General features: G+C 40.2%; 1 protein-coding gene across 2 annotated transcripts in view; it reads left to right on the forward strand.

Moving 5' to 3' along the window:
* Positions 1-17,659, forward strand: part of C1QTNF7 (C1q and TNF related 7) — a 44,303-nt gene that overhangs the window by 11,389 nt on the left and 15,255 nt on the right. The window contains exon 1 of one of the 2 annotated variants that reach the window (XM_072336102.1): positions 2,726-2,947. The exons of the other annotated variant lie outside the window; for it this stretch is intronic. The gene's annotated coding sequence lies outside the window, so the exon portion shown is untranslated. Of the gene's footprint in view, positions 1-2,725; positions 2,948-17,659 lie in introns of those variants that run through there. 2 annotated transcript variants of the gene reach the window in all.

The following is a 17,659-nucleotide window of genomic DNA, read 5'->3' on the forward strand; positions in this document are numbered from 1 at the left end:
TGGAAGGGAAGGGAAGGGAAGGAAGGGAAGGGAAGGGAAGGGAAGGGAAGGGAAGGGAAGGGAAGGGAAGGGAAGGGAAAGGAAGGAAAGGAAAGGAAAGAAAAGGAAAGGAAAGGAAAGGAAAGGAAAGGAAAGGAAAGGAAAGGAAAGGAAAGAAAAGAAAGATTGTTAAGCTGTCTGATGTGGTAGATTGTGATTGTGATACCTGACAAGTCTCAGACATTTCTGCATGTATTACAGCTTTTGCAGTCCTGGCCAACTTCCACTTTCATATTTCACATGGCAACTGCAATTACATCTGTGACCCTTAGTTTGCAAACTGTTATCTTAACTCCTGTATAAATCCATGTCAGTGAATTTATATACAATATGCAGTAAAGTCGAGGATATTTTCAGTGAGGGAACAGCATGCAGAGGCCACTGCTGATTCCTTTTGTGAGATATGATTACAAGTGGCCACAGTAAATCATGATGCCCTGACATTCCCACAGCTTAGATGGCTGTGTTAGGGCTGAAACAGGCTGGGGTGAAATACCATAGCCCATACATGTGATGCTGCAAGTGCACTGCCCCTTGGCTTGCCACATCTTCTGGGTAATGTCAAGTCTAGGGTCAGAAGCAGAACTATACCTGGAAATAATTATCTTACACTGAAATTAGTGGTGTATACTGAAAATATCATTATGAACACAAGATTTGGTTCTCAAAAGTTAGGTGTATATTCTGTTTTCTCAAAAGACAACATAAAAAACCAGGTAATAGATCATGAGCAGGTTTTGGAGTTTAGCCTTTTGTGATTATGGTCAGAAAGCTTGGATGGGATCCCAGTTCTCCATTCATGCCTTCTGCAACCTGGGTGTGTGCGAACAGTCCTATGTGCCAAGCATTGTTCTTACAAACCAGGTCACAAGACCTCTGTATCATCAAAGCAAGTTATAAGAAAAAAAATCTCAACTATTTTCTAGAAATAGAAAAGCTGACCTGTGAGAGAAGGGAAAAAATGCTTATTTGCTGATAGGTTAGTGGGGAGGGAAGTGGTCTGTCATAGTAATTTACAGTGGCTTGTCAGTCAGGAGTCTGTAGAGACATGGGCACATGACAGTGAAATCGGCGAAGTCTGTGCAAGCCTCAACCCAGATATTGCATGTAGTCCACCACACCCAACCTGAGATATGCATGTATTCTTTGATAGTAATTCATATTCTGAAAACACAAGTGGAGAAGGTAAAAGGGAAAACAGCCGCAGCTGTTGAAAAGAATTAAAATGAGTTTACAGTAGACTTAGAGTTTCGGCATTTGACAAAGGAAGTGGATATAAATGGAAACTAAACTGAAAGTGAGTGAGGTTCCCCTCAGTCAACACAGTATATCATTGCTACTAGTCAGTCACAGCTGGGAGACTGTTTATCAATAAACAAGTCTGAATTGTCCACATGTTTCAGTGACACAGTAATCCTGAAAACAAAACAAAACAGAACAAAACAGTAAAGTTGGACGGAAGTTCCAAAAAGCCAGAAACCTGAATAAACAAATTGTAAATGTGCAAGAGATCGTTCAAGTGCATCGGCGCACAAAAGGAATAACACAACAGACAAAAGATCATCTGGCTATTTGTCATTAAAGATACTTTTCTTAAGCTAGGAATCCTAATTAAAAGTTTTGAGGGCTTTTATTTTTTTTTTAATCCTTATACTTTACGAAGCCAGGAATTTTGCTTTTCCAGCACCTTCAGGTTTGATTTCAGACTTTCCTTTTTTCACTCGTTTGCAGCTGAATACAAATGAGGATGGAAGTTTTTATTCCTTTCTTATCTCTTTGCTATTCCTTTTATTCTGCCTAAAATGCAGTTTTTTTCATGCTCTCCACAGAACCTCTGTGCTCATTGTCTGGGATTTGAATGACTGTTTTTAAAATAATGTTTTTATTCTTGTAAATATAATTTTAGAATGGAGCAGGGAGCTGCTTCTACGCTGAAACTTTTCATCTGCCTGCTTTAAGCTACATCGTTAACTTCTCCTATTTGTCCAAGTATTCGTTCTGTAGAGAATTTGTTCCCAAAGTTAAACTTGCTACATTACAGAGTTCAATACTTTTAAGCAGACCAAAGGAAAGTGAGAGAGAGAAAAAAAATATGAAGTAAACAAATATTTCAAAGGATGGAAAAAAATAAAATAAAATAAAATAAAATCTGAAAAAAAAAACAAAAAACAAACCTTCGTTTTGCTTGCCAGTAATTCAGTGCATTTATGATGTCACAAACGCTCGGTTTTATTTTGGGTTACATTTTCTGGCTGAGATACAGAGATTCTCAGAAAACTGACATTTGAAATAGAAAGTCAGCAGTAACCTAATTTGGAATGTAATGAACCTAAGTAGAGGGGACAGGACTGAAAGCGCTGCCACTCGGGAGTTGCGAAATGCAATAGAAAAGCCTGTCATCTCTGTTTTATTCTTAAAATATGTGAACAAAATAAACGCTGGAAACATGAATTGTGTTTTCATTTTGCTCTGCCTCTGCTAGACGCGTTGTTCACATACCCTACCGATATATAACATGACATGCCATGGTTTCTGCACTCGGATCGTTCACTCTTATGTTACTGCTCAAGTATGCATTCAGAAAAGAGCCAACAGATATAGTAGATTTATTCTAGTTGCTGAGGTCAAGGGCTCCTTTTTTTTCTTTCTTTTTTTTTGGATTCAGCTGAGAGGGAACTCTTTCCTCAGTAACAACAGATAGACTTTCTGCTTTGCAGTCCACTCTCAGTGTGCAGCACTGATAAAGAGAGTATTTTCAAAGGAAAAATCAGGAGATTATCTATCAGTAAGAAGAGTGAGAAGTACCAGTGTGTTCTCCAGTGCCAAAACTGGGGGATTTTCTGCAAAGCACAGTATCTGCATCACTGTAATTCAGAGACTGCGGCAGCTGGAAGTTCTTGCAAGTCATGTAAGTAAAAGGCTCTGCTTTGCTGGAGCAAACTTCATACAGCTCTTGTCTCGTAAAAACTCTTAGATGATCTAAACTTGTGATGAGTGTCCTAATACTGGTAGTGTTGATTTATCTTGCTGTGTCCTCTTGAATAATGCATGTGTGCAGGCACAATAAACAACTGACTTACTTTTCTAAATGTGTTTTGCTCTGTAAGTGGCTCAGGCAGACTCTGCTTGCTCTTATGATCACTGGCAACCACAGTACTTAGGATCAGTGTGGAGAACTGTCTGATTTCTTATAGCTCTTGACACTGTTATTTCAAGAACAATGGGAAGCTGGCAGTGAAACACAAAGTCTGTGCAAAGGAAAACATGGAGCAGTCAGTGAACCTGAAATTGGTGTGCAGCCCCAGAGTTGAACTTGTTACCTTGTGGGAGTTTATATCCTCTCTGCAGAAGTTTAAGGGGTCACAGATTATGTGACACAATACGTATTTCAGTTGGTTTATAAAAATTTGTCCTGTTGATACTTAAATTTGTCAATCCTCATGTGGTTATTCGGGGTCTGTTGCAGGGCATGGATCAACTTTCTCTGATCTTCACAACATGATTTTAAGATCACAGAGTATTTCCTTGTTCTCTATTCAGTTCATGTACACATTGCATCAGCAACAACAAGTAATGACTCCCCCCCCCCCAAAGTTCTCATATAGTTAGTAAGATTCTCCCTGTCCCAATAGCTGCTCAACTGCAGGTAGCCAAGTAGGCTTAAAAAGGGTGACTGTTGTGCCAGGAAGGCTTGATTAGCTCCACCTGGACAGAGTAAGAAATGTAGTGGTTCCAGCTGCAGGTACTCCAGGTTCCTTCCCAGTTGATTTCTGCTCAGAGCTTCAGCTTCCTTCCAGACCCACATTTGTGAAAGGTGCAAACCGCACACAAACCCATAGGGCAATATCAGTTTTATTTGAGCCACATGGGGAAAGGGACACAGCTGATTGAAGTCAATGACAAGGCATTCCTTGACTTCATATAGACAGTTATACCTGGATGCTAAGATCATGAGGCAATTAATAGACCTACTGCAGTGTGGTGTGCTGTTCCTAGAGAAACAGAGATGTTTCTTCCCTGGGCAAGACTGAGGAATGGCTCAGTAGAGAGATTACTGTTGGGTGGAAATCATCATGTTTGGGAGGTGTGTTGGCAGCAGTTATTTGGAGAACAAGAGGGCAGTGTGACAGCCAGACGCCTCTGCTGACGGAGGAAGATGTTGCTTTTCAGGAGTGTTTGGAAAGTGACAGAAAGCTAATTGGGAGTGGAGGCAACTCTTTTATTTTATTTTATTGCAACTTAATTCTTGGAGAGAATAGCAGTTTGTTATATTTTTGGAATTTGTGTATTCGTATATTCCATTAGTCTCTTGGCAAATGCATCCTTTTAGCTCTAAAACTTTTTGAGCCTTTCATACGTTTCTCTGCTTTGAAGCAACAGATGTCTGCAATAAGCAGATGGTTATGGCTTTCAATGTGAACATCTTTAAATACTTTGTTGTGTATATTTTATGGGAAGGAATGTGCTCAGTCTTACTATACAGGACTGGTGCATTAAATGAAGAGCATGCATGTCTGAATACATATGTCACTTCCTAGCTTGCAAATCAATAAACTACATCTTTCAGTATTTTTTATTATGAGATACTTTCACCCTATCATTCCCCTTGTGTTTTCAAGGCACTAGTCTGATGTGGGCTTGGTCAAAGCAAGTGAGCAACAAAAAGGGCTGGAGGAGCTACCCAGGTCATGAATTGCATTCTCACTCTAATGCATATTGTGAGGAGACTGAAATCTTCCTCTTGTGAGATTTCCCAAAGGAAATAATGTAGTGCCTATGAAAATAACTGAGAAGAAATCTTTTGATCTTTCTTACACTAAAATTTCATTTATTTTTTTTTAAGAGGTATGAAATTTTATGTGCAGGAAATCTAAGAAAATAAGATCTTAGACCACGAATAAATCTGGTAACGCAAATGGAAAGAATTATTCTTAAATAAGAACAGAACTCTAATTTTCTTTCAAGAAAAAGAAGTCAGATAAACAGATTTCATCCAAACGTTTTGCTGTTGGGTATTCATTAACAGCTCTAAAGAAATACAGTCCTTTTTTCTCTCTCCATCTGACTTTCAGACTTTAAGAGTTTGTTTTTCAAGGAAACTTCTTCAGACAGCTTTTGACATGTGAGAATGCTGTTTAAACTTGAATTAGTTGATCTCAAGAACGGGTTATTGCACAGATTATCAAAGGCTTTAATCATAATGGCACAAAATATGTTATTGCATGGAGTCAGTGCTTACACAAGGCTCCAGCCTGACCTGAAAGAAGAAAAATAAATAATTTCAACCAAGCTTAGGAATTTTTACTTCCACCTTTGAGAAAGAACAAGGCTGTTGTAAGGTTTGTGGTGCTGGAGGGGTGTAAAAGAGTTCCATGTTGATGCAGGTATGCTGTCTCTCTCCTTTTCCACAGTCTCTCTGGGAACCTTCTTTCCAGCTACTCCAGCATGTAGTAACCCCATGTAGCAGGCTGCCCCAGAATGCATTTTTTTCTCCTTTGACACATCAGATTGACCTTTGTTTGTTCTAAGGTACTAAGACTTGGGATGGAGGATGAATGTGATGAGGGTGCCACGCCCATGGATAGTTGGTGGTCCAAACTATCTGCTGCCTGGATGTGATCAGCTAACCACAGTTATAAGCAAAGAAAGCCCACATGGGAGCAATATATGCTGACCCTTGTAATCTGTTGCTGAAGACTAATAGCTATGTAGCTGCTTTAATTGCTGTCTCACTAGTTGTGCATTTCCTGGTGGTTGCCTCAACCAGATGCCTTCTACTAAGGGAGTGGTCATTGCCAAAATGACAATGGACTAATGGAACCAATGGCTTCACCAAAAACAGCAGTACCATTAGTTCTACTGTAAGATCTCTTCAGTATCCAGTACAGTGGGGTTAAAAAAGAAAAAAGAAAAGAAGCAAGCAATGAAGGGTTCTGTTTCTTAATCTTCATAGCTATTATGTGATGATAGGAGGTTTAAAAATCTACATATAAATGAGAGTAAGTTGTGAAAGCTTATGATTGATGTGCAGTCTTTGTTTTTGACAGCACTAATATTTTTAAAATTGCAAATGTGAAAATACTATGAAAATGCCAGGCAGGACTCTATCTGACAGTAATGTAACTCAGAGATAATTTTCTCCTAAATAAATGATATGAAGATATTGCATTTTGATGCATCTTGTGTTTTTCTCTCTCCCCATGGAGTCCTACTATCCATTACTGGTCTGGTACAGCACCTCAGCATATGTATATTTCTCTGAATGCCACCTTTGGGGCTTACAGACCTGAGGACTGAGGCAAGACTCAGTTGAGGCAGTTGAACTGAGATCATACTTGGTCTGCGAAGATGTCAAAAACTAAAAACAGTTTTCCTGAATTATGGAAATCTGTGTCCATCCATCATCACCTATAAATAATAGATTCTTTGTAAAGTGGGAATGGAAACAGCTTTCAATCTTTGCCATGCTGCTCTGTGCCTATAGTCTTTCAGGTGAGTTAGAAACAGAAACAAACCCTCCAAGACTGCCAGAAAGCTCCCAATCTTAAATGCTGAACATGACAATCAACAAGAGATCAGAAGAAGCGAAGAGTTCAGAGCTACCTAGTATGGAGAGCCCAGACCAATCACCATTACTGTAGCGCCACAGGAAGCTCTTGGCAGCTGGGGTGCTAAAGTTTGCAGCTGGAAGAGTAGCCTGGAAGCTGCTCTAAGCAAGCTGTAAATGCCCTTTCTGCTTTTAGGGAAATCAGCTTACTGGAATAAGTACTATCATCTCTAGCTTATCAGTAGAGCTGATAGCTAATGTAATCTATCTTTGAGTGATGGCCTATTTCTGGAGTTCAAGTAACTGACAAGCTTAATACCTTAAACGTAGTTATGGAGAGGAAACTGCCTGCTCTAATATTCCAGAGAAAAATATTTCCATTATATTTTTAACATTTCCTCTGTGGCTTTTTAGATGTTTTCTAAAATCTGTGATTACCTTGTGTAGCATTTGCCTCCAGCTTTTTCTAAAGTAGTGGTGAAGCAGACTATATGGTAATTAAAATGATTAGTTCTCTGAAGTTCTCTCTTTTTGCTTATCAGCTGATTCTCCAACGTGCTCATTCTGCCTTGATGGGCTGTTGATGAATAGCTCACTGAGATAGCTCACAATCTCAGCTTACTTGACTCTTCTGGGCTTGTAATAAAACAGAGGAAAAAAAAATAGGCGCTCACCCCAGATTGACTCAGGCAGCTGTCGGTACTTCAGATCCTGGACAGCACAGAAAGCAATTGATAGAACATCTGGGAAAAGGTGACTGCCTTGGATTCTTTTTGGCCATGGGGAATCAGCATCGTGTTGTTACAGCACCAAAGGCACTGCCAGCACACCCTGATCACCACCTCAGCGCATGAACAACCTCCCATCTATCTGCAGAGTGGCATTAGCAGGTCCTCTGAATCTTTCCCCTCAGAGGAAAAAAACAAAACCAAACAGAATAGGGAATCCTGGAAGATGACATAAAATTTTCAAGATTCAGGAGAGCCACAAGATGAGTTTCTGAGCATTCCAAAAGGGTACAACCAATCCCAGTTAGAAGACTAAACATTTAGGCACTATGTGAACGCATGGTGTTGGACATAACAGGGAAGCTATGTTCTGCTGCTTCAAGAAACTGTTCAGGTTCCCCAGTTAAAGTGAGCACAAAAGGTTGTAAAGAGGGTGAAAATCCATAGGTATTTTATCATTATAACTATTCTCAGCATACTCCTGAATTTCTGTAATCTTTAAGTGGGGATTAATCCTTTTATTTCTGTATGCTTTTGAACATTATTGAAATTCTTATAGGCAAAGAGGGAACTTAAAAAATAAAGTTTTTGGAGGTTTCTTCTTGAAGCAAAGTAGTTAAGGCTAAGGAAGGAGATAAAAATGAAGATAATACCTATGGGATTGATAGATGACTTAAATATACCTTTTTTTTTTTTTTTTAAATTAAGAAAGAGCAGACTCAGCATGTGAGAAATATATATATATATAGTCCTCTTCATGTTGATCTTCCTGGTTGAAGAGCCTGATTGCATGCAGAGATGCTTGGATGAAGGCACTGCCAAAGACCATCCCAGTAGTGCTTCTGTGCTGTGAATATCACACTTGAAATTAGTCAACAACTATGTCATCTTGATTTGTATGCTAATACAGATGATGCGATAAGGCTCTGGAGAGATGCGTCCATAGTTAGCTGGCAATAAAATTTGTGGCTTTTATGAATCACTGGAATTTCAGAACTCTCAGGAGTGCATTTATTGAACATTGCACCTTGCCTCTTAAATGAAGAAACATCTCAATTTGGCTACATCCATGATGTCAACTCTGCAAGGAGAAAAAGATGTCACACTTCTTCCTGAAAACAGCAGGTGGAGAAACAGAGTTTCAAATGTTTTCCATTTACATGATATAGGACAAAAGCTTGATCGCTATCAGATCGTTATCATTTTATCTCCTTGAGGACTCAGCTTTATGCAGGTGCCTAAAGCAGCTTTTGAAGTTCACGCTCTATTGTAGATGGGCTGACTGTCCAATTTGTGCTTCAGAAGGCTTCTACCATCAACTCTTCACTGCTGCCAGTGTTCTCTCTGGCTTCCCTGGGGACACCAGATGCATTGAATGATTCCAGTTTCCAAGCTGAAACAGATTATGGACAGTGGCCATGTGTTGTTCACATGCTTGCATGGGAGGGAGAGATCTTTCTCGTTTTCCTCTTGCTGGACCAATTTGCTCAATAAGAAATTGTTTTAGATCAAATTGGCATCACTTTTAGCTAATTCCAACCTTTTCTAATTTATTTTTTTCCCTAAATTCCTCTTACTATACCCTAAAAGACAGAAGATGCTTTGAAAGGGAACTAGAGAAATGGGACAGTGTACTTTAACTCCTAGCTTACATGCTAGGACAAGAAAAGTATTTAAACCTACAATTCAAAAGCTGTAGCCATTGAAAAATAAGACAACAGCCACAAACATGCTCGTCTCCAGTGTTGCATAAGTAGACATAACACATAATGTACTGCAACATCACAGCAGGTCTCCCAAATTGAAAACAAGGAGGAATAAAACACTACCGTACCTTGGCTCTTAAATCCCCTGAATGTGTCATCTGTGTTGATTAGTTACTTTGATTTGTGCTTCCCAGAACAGTTCATTTTTTCCCTTTAATAAGAGTTTGGGTTGTAAATGGTCACTTGGATTGATAGTATTTGCACCAAACAGTGTAATTAGGCTGGAGCGACAGAATATATTACATTGTTTGTTTTCCATTATGTTTATTCCAGATGGTTTTTGTCACTGACTCTTTTCCTGAGCTGAACTGTTAATAAACATAGGATAAATCTAAAGAATAAATTTTCTGCACTTGGTATAGACCAGTGGTGGTGGCTGTGGTGGGGTTACGCCGTGAACTAATGGGCTCTCATTAGAACTGCACAAACGTTAATTCTCGCTGACATGAGCAGGAAGCAGAGAGCATGGGTAATGACTGGTTGAAGAAGATACTTTCTTCTTTCTTTTGGAAGTCAACTGTTCAGACATTAAAATGAGATTAATATGAGTTCAGTGGTAGTGCTTTATTGCTTCTTTGGACAAAAGAAATCCTTTATGGTAAAGCTGCAGAGTACCTGGGTTCAAGTCTGTTATCTGCTGGAAAGCTCCTCCATGCCCCTACACAAGTTATTTCTGTCTGTGCCTCAGTTTCTATATCAGCATTCTGAGATACTTTTTCTCTTCTGCCTTTTGTTTAAAGTACCTGCCTAGGATGGAGGTGCAAAAATGATTTTAAAAAGGAATGTTTTAGAGAAAAAAACTCCATATGAGATGGAAACACAGTGTGGAAGTTAATGGCACTGGGACTGTCTTAATCTGTTCATTTTCCAAAGTGAAGTTGATTGGAGAAAACTGAAACCAAAATAAACAATGTGACAGCAGACCTTGGAAAATTCATAGCACTTAAGGAATTTTCCAGTAGTAGACGCTGTAGTTTTTCCACCAGAAAGAAACATAAGAAAGCCTGGGATGAAACAAAACAGGGTCTATCCTATCATCTTTCGAAAGCTTCAATAACATCTCTCTGTCTCATTCACATTCCAATACTTCCTCAGGTGAAAAAGGTGGGGAAAAAAAGTGGCTATGAGTGTGTTGGTTTGCCAAGGTTAGGAAGAAGAAACTGTCCCTGTTGGCTTGCATAGGCTCATTAGCAAAAGGCCAGGGAGACCAGCTGGTACCATGAGCTCGGTGGCAGTGGGTTTCTGTATGATAGATCTCAAACTCTACCAATCTGTCTGCTCTTCACCAGCTGGGAGAGAAGGGAATGGAATTTTCACTTATGAAATGGCAGAACATCTTTATGCATTGTTTCCACTTGCCTCCTGGTACAAGTAGTGACAGATCTTCCCCTCATTTTTAAACCAGTGAGCTGGGCTCAATAGATAACATGACAGGATTAGAAACCATACCACGTATTAGCAATTTCTGATACATTCCTGATACAAGCCAGGATGTCATTGGCCTTCTAAGCTACCTGGGCATACTGCTGGCTCATATTCAGCCTGTGCCCATGGTGTTGGGTGTCCCTCCCAGCCAGGCTTTGAGGCATGAAAATGTTAACCCTTCTGGAATCAGGACAAGACATTCCAGCACTTGAATTCACACAGTAAAAATAAACTTCTTGCAAGGAGTGTAGCCTACGGGGGTTTATGTTCTGTCATTTGATTCAGTCATTTAGGAATGCAAAGCCCTTCTACCAGGGCTACCAGCCTTCTAAGCTCTGAGACCACCTTTGCTTTGGACTGCTGCTGAAGGTGAAGCAAAACTGCAGCAAGGAGTTCACATAGTTCTGTGTCTCGTGCAAGCCACTTGGTCACGCTGTGTCCAGTGGACTGATTAATGTCTGGCCAGTGCTGTAGAATCTCTTTCTCAATACTGAGGGCAAAATGCTTTCAGTTCTATGTGCAGTACTCACCATGCTCTTCCCAGTGTTCACTTACATGGTAGGGCAGTGGTAAGACAGCCCTACAAACTATTTTCTGGAAAATATCATGAAAGAACAGTGTAGTGCATCAAACCCACGAGTGTTTAGTTGTTTGGACAGTATAGCTTAACCATTCTCAGCCAGCTCACTATAGACTGTGTCAGACTAACGTGCAGCAAGGTGCAAGTTGGATAACAGCCTTTCCCAGGCAGGCAGCAGCTCTGTGTTTTGTTTTGTTTTCTGCATTGGCCGGGATAGGGCTTGGACTGTGTGTTTTTGAACAATAATAATGACAGCTCTCGCTTCTGGCATGGAAACCTTTGTTTACCCCAATTCCCAGTGTTCACAGACCTCCAATCAGAGTTTCTCTTGGAAGACTCTGACACATCATCTGCGGCTGCAGCTCGAGCTGACCACTGTGGTCACACAGTGACAGCAGTAGGGAAGGCACCTGCCTACTGCTCAACCCTCTGCCTCACAGAGCTTCAGCCCAGATGGGCTGTGCTGGTGAAGGAAAGCAGGACTGTGGAGAGACCTCTGCCCTAGTTGAGGTTGGAAGCATGTGCGATCAGATGGCCCAGTCCAGATTTCCATGTCAAAACCAGCTCATTTCACATGTTTCCCTTTTACCCTCCTCATTTTCCAGCTGACTATCATCAGACAGCCAAAGTGTTTTCCCATACTCTCTGCTTTTTTTCCTGTTCTTCCTGGCTCCTCTCATCTCTTCTGTGCTGCTTCCTATAAGACTTGCAGTCTGTTGTACTTAGAAATTCCTATATTTTAATACTGAGAGGTGGTCTACCAAGAATGCACATGGAAAAAGTGCTATATTTTGTACTGTTGACAAGTGGAGAACACACAGTGGAATATTCTCATTGATTTATTTGTGGGTAGTTTCTATACAAGAGAGTGGAGGAGAGAGACTAGGAACATTGGACCAATTTCTGTTTGGTTACTCACTGGAAAACTGGAAACAGCCATGTGGTCAGATGGCTTATTCTGGACTTACACAAGTGCCAGTAAGAACATAATTTAGCCCACTGATTTTACTTTGCATCCCAGTGGACGTGAGCAAAACACACATTAAAACCTTAGCGCTGATTAAGAGCCCAATCATAGTATAATTCCCCGAGGTTGATTTAAAAATGCATTTTCTTCCTTTATGACCTCCGCTCTCCCTCTTTTGGTCTTAGTTAGAGTAGTATGGTCAGGTTGCAGTTGGACCTGAAGACCTTTAAGGTCTTTTCCAACCTGAGCAATTCTATGATTCTATGATCCTGTGTTATTGTCACTGTATTATCTAAGCACCTTGTTCACAGAAATGAACAGTGATTGCAAAGCCATTAGTCAATTTGATGAAGTATTTGGCATTTTTCATTTTATTTGTCATAGTGTTATGTTGTCACCTTAGATTTTCCTTGTCTGTCTATTTAGCTCCAGAATGGACTGCTGTATTTGGAAATTCTTCATATAGACTGAAAAGAATAAATAAATAAATACATAAATAAAAGGAATCCATAATATCCAATAGTTACATCATGACTGAAAACATTACTTTCTCTCCTTTGTGAAAAAAATAACCACAAGATTGCAGCCTAATAAATGTTTATAATAATCAGTTGTTCTCCACATTGACTTTGCTAATAGAATCATAGAATTGTTTGAGTTGGAACAGACCTCAAAGATCATCTAGCCTAACTCCCCTGCAATGAACAGGGGCATCTACAGCAACTAATGAAAACAGTTTTACTTAGAGATCAATTGCATAGCAGCTTCTGTAGCAAACTCAAACTGAAAAGTGGTGTAGGTCTGCTGTTAGCTCTCTCCAATTCTACTTGTGCCGCTGAAGATGTTTCCAAAAACACTGTATGTCTGATCCAGGTAGTTTTGCTGCTTACAGGTGGCATAAAATCACAGTGCACGTACCTGACTGACATGGCTCACATCACTACACTGCATATTGGTGTGGGCCAGAACAATGACCAGTAAATACCTGAAACTGACAATGCGTTGACCCAAAAAAGCAAGAAGGAAGGGAAAAAAGCCCATGCTTTCAGAAGAGCAGAAAGGAGGAATACGATAAAAGAGAGCAGAAGCCCTCCCTGGATTTGGAGGTAACAGGATCTGCACCTTGCGGTGAAAATTGTGTGAGCCTTCTCCATTTATTTTCATTTCAGTGGCATGCTAATGTGTTGGCTTTACAGCATTAGTATGCTGTCAGAGCGCTGCAAAAATTATGTTCGGCAACAGATGCTAAGAAAGCTTATTGCAATATTACTAAATAAGGTATTGTGCTTGTTCTACAGGGGAAAAATGAGTAAATTCTCTGAGTAGCAACAATAAGGGAATCTCTTCAGTCTGTTTCATATTTGTCAAATGCTTACACCGCTTTAGAGTGTTTTTCTTCCTTTCAATTTATTTCTCCAATTTCAATCTCCAGTTGATTATTTGGGGGGGGGGATAAAATCTTTTCTAATTTGCTATCGCTTTATTACAGTCTTAATTTGAAATTCATGTTGAGCCATTTAGAGGATTAATGACGCACCAAGTTTTCAGTATCTAGAAAGAAAAATAGCATCAAAAGACAAATAATTTGGAGCAAAATGATGCTAAAGGCTTTAAGTTAGTACCATTGCTCTGTATGTTATTGTATTTCATCTACGAAAAGTATATTTTAGGATCATAAAACACTTTCTGCAGGTTGCCATTAGGTAACTCTGCCTCTCAGTCTCTGGTGAGGAGGAGAGTGCTGCGCTCACTTCTGAATTTGGCAGGAACTGGCTATGAGGACAGGACATGTCATGGTTCCCAGAGGACCACGAGGCTAACATCCAAAACTGGAATCTAAGAGTGATTTTTCCATAGCAGCATATTAACTGTTGGGGATAACTCAGTGGCAGTACATCCACATCGGCCTGGCTCACAGCCCACTGCTGGAGGGACTGCGCAATGCTCAGCCCCTCCTTCCCACACCATTTTCCTGTAGAAGACCTAAGAGATCTATCCAGCCCTCCCAGAAACCACATAGTGCATAGATAGCCAACCTTTTGGCTTCCCTGGGCATTATACACAAATATTGCTCCAAAAGTAATGCCTCCTATGTTTCCATGTAACTACAATTGATTCAAAGAACACAACGCTATTTGATAGAGCAAATTCTCAGCTACAAAGTACTGTTTTTCAACACAGTCACCACCATTAGCTGTGCATTTTCAACAGCAGTCAATAAGAGCCTGCATGCCATGCTAGTAAAAGTCTGTACCAGCAGACATGGTCAGATTTTTTTAGTTGAATGTCTGATAGCAACTCTAACACACTCTATTTGAAAATTCCCGTGTAATGCATTGATGTCAACTGAAAATGGAGATGCAAATATATACCAAAAAAAAAAAAAAAAAAAAAAAAAAAAAAAAAAAAAAAGGTTATGTGGTTTTTGTGGTTTTTTTTTTCAGTCTTGAAACCTTTTCTCACATTCCTTTATCAAAACAGAAAGCTCAGCTGCATGTATTTTTTGCTGTTCACAGGACTGTGTTCAGCCAGTGAATCAATATGCGTACAATTACTTGCTGTAACTTGAGCTGGCACTGCACTGCACCCTCCCCATGGCCCGGTTTCAGCTCAAGCAGTGTTAGCAGCACACTGACACCTGGCTGTCAGTGAGCAGTGGGTTTTGTTCCCAGGGCTGGGCTGGGCATCGGGCAGGGCCACAGAGGCAGCAGGGGGCAGATGGTGAAGGGCAGGAGCTGAGCTACACTGCCAGTTGTGCTGGGCTGCATGTAGCCTGTGGGCAGTGGATTGGACATGCCTGTGCTAATGTGTGAGCAAAGCAGGGCTTGTGTCACTTGGGTGTGCCAGGCTTTGCACTGGATCCACTCCTGTGCACACAGAGCAGGCACAGCAGACAGCCTTCACCATACGGCTGCCATTCAACACAGGGTAATACAACACAGACAATGAGGCCTAGGGTGCCATAGCTGTTGCAGGACAAGGAAAGAAGCCATTAAAATATCTCATTACATTTCCCATCTACGTGAAGGACTTCTGTATGCTGCTGAGGCCGTGCACTGCTGACTGTCATCTGGTCATGCCTCAGCTTGAACGAGAGTGGTGTGGGCTGAGTTCAAACCGAACCTTTGTATAAACTAATTTCCACACGTCTTCTATCTACTGCATTAGCTCTCCCACAGGCTGCCAAGGTTACATTATTTGCTTTTAAAAATCTTACATGGGAATCAAAAAGTCTCCAACATCAACATTAAAATGTGCAATGGGGACAAGCGGAAAAACTAAATTTATCTCTGGAAAAAGAAAACTGATATTCCTGCGTAGCTGGAAATCATTTTGGCACTGCAATTATGGCACTTCACTATCTTATTTTTGTTATTTTTTTTATCTGTTATTATTTTTTCTTTTCCAAGGCCAATCACTATTCATTTGTTTTACGGGGTGTGTTTTGGTCTGACAGTTTTCAAGTCTCCCTCATTCACATTCTGATTCCTCAGCATGCTAAAGGACAGCTTATAAAACTCAGTTTCAGATAAACCAAAAATCACATTTATGCCATAAATACCCTCCACAATTACGGGAAGATGTACAGTCAGTCTCTTTTCATTGGCAGTGAAATAAGCATACAAACTGTGCTTGAATAGCATTGTTCATTGGTGCAGCATTGTTTTCTCAGGGATGTCATGCCAAATTTTCTTTCCTCAGTACTGTCCTTATCTGAACCTGTAAATCTTTTCTTTCTAACAGATGAAAAGTTCCAGATACACCTGTTAATTCTTTGGCTCCCCTTAGGGTGTTCACGTCCGCTACACACAATAAAGATGAGACTAAAAAGAAATACGTCATCTTGTGACCATAGTAGTCACACAAACTGCTGTTGTGAGTCATTGGTAATTTACAGTGGATTCTCTGCCCCTTTCATTTATCTTCAGAAGTGTCCCGGTTTATGGTCTGGCAATATCAGAAGCTGCTATAATCAGACTGAATATTTCAGTGGTAAAATCATCTAAGACCATCAGGCTTGATCCTGAGGTGTGCAAGAGATGTTACCTTTGACGAAAGCTACAAAGCCTTCTGAATAATTTGTAGTTTTAATAATGAATGAGCAACTGAAGCAGAGACTGAATCAAAGTTTCAAATTGCAACTTGAAAGTTCAAATCAACTGGAAGGAGAGAAGCTGGATCACAGGTGTAAATCAAAGGCAGTGCCAGCCCCCAGCCAGAGGCTCATCTTTAACTCAGAAGGGGTTTGGAGAGCAGCAGGCAGGCTGCTTCTGTTTGCCATGAAATTTCCATAATGAATTACATGGAAAACACAACAAAAATCCGGTTCTTTCAGAGGTATTTCTTCCTTTAAGTACCATTCAGTAATATATCTTTCCATATGTCTTAAATTTATCCATTCTCCATAGTCTTACAGTAGCTGTCACACTGGCACAGCACCTGCTGGATGCTGCAAGATAGACAAGCCTTCCCTGCAAATATCTTTCAGGAGTCATTAGTATTTTTCTTCTCTCCATCTGTGCTTTATGAGTGTTAACTCCTCTGGCACCACTGCAAGGGAGGAAATCATTGCCCTTCGTATGGGAATGAAGTGGATTATGTGATTTGCCCAAAGCTACAAAGAGAATCAGCATCAGAACCAAAATGAGAATTGATGATTTACTTTAGAGCGTTGTCCTATAATCCAATTAGCAGAGAAACCTCCTTCACCCTCATCTTAGGCTCCTTCCCTGCACCTGAGAATGGCACTTACATCAACAGTGTTTGCTATTTGAAACATCATTTTGCTGCTAAGGTTGATTTCCCCTCAGGAAGATAAGTCCTACCAGTACATTTTTTACATCTAAGAGAAAAAATAAAATACACTTCTGAATAAAAGTGATATAACAATGCACTTTAACTAGTGCAAATCAGACATTCTGTGATGTTTCAGCAGCAAGCCGATGCAGGCAGCAGCATTCTTTATGCCATCTGGTGGTCAGAGACCATCAAATGCCAAGCTCAATATCACCATGTGATTGATCCACCTTTTTGGATTCACCTCTGGAAAAATAAAGGGAGGGACCAATTTCTGCATGTAGCCACGTTCTTTCAAAGGCACAGTCAAAAGAAATGCCACTATAGCAAGGGAAATACAGAAGTTGAATTAAAAAACCCAACAGTACCATCAGCTGTGCTGACATTTTTCCTAGTTTTCAGTGGAAATATCATTAACTGCCTTCTTTAATAATAAGCCCATTTTTTTGAACAGTGGGAAGAAACTATAAAGTTGATGTGGCTGATAGATCAGCTCAACAGCCAAATGCTATGGCCGCATAGCTGTGTTTGCAAGGCAGTTAAAGAGTCTTTAAGCTGATACGTTTCAACTGAGAAATGTTGAAAGAACAGATACGATAATTCCTAATCCTAAAGGGGTTAAGAAGTGAAGAGCATGCTAATTTTCCACAGTTTACATTACTGTTACATAAAATGTACATTACTGCCTGCTAAGATCAGCCAACTAAAGACAGCATCTCACCAGACTCAGTCGACATTGTGTCATACTTTGTACACATACTAACACATTTGGTAAAGATATAACAACTCAACAAGAAAAGCTTCCTTGTT

The sequence above is a fragment of the Excalfactoria chinensis genome, chromosome 4, assembly GCF_039878825.1.
Source record: "Excalfactoria chinensis isolate bCotChi1 chromosome 4, bCotChi1.hap2, whole genome shotgun sequence".
Classification (NCBI taxonomy): domain Eukaryota; kingdom Metazoa; phylum Chordata; class Aves; order Galliformes; family Phasianidae; genus Excalfactoria; species Excalfactoria chinensis.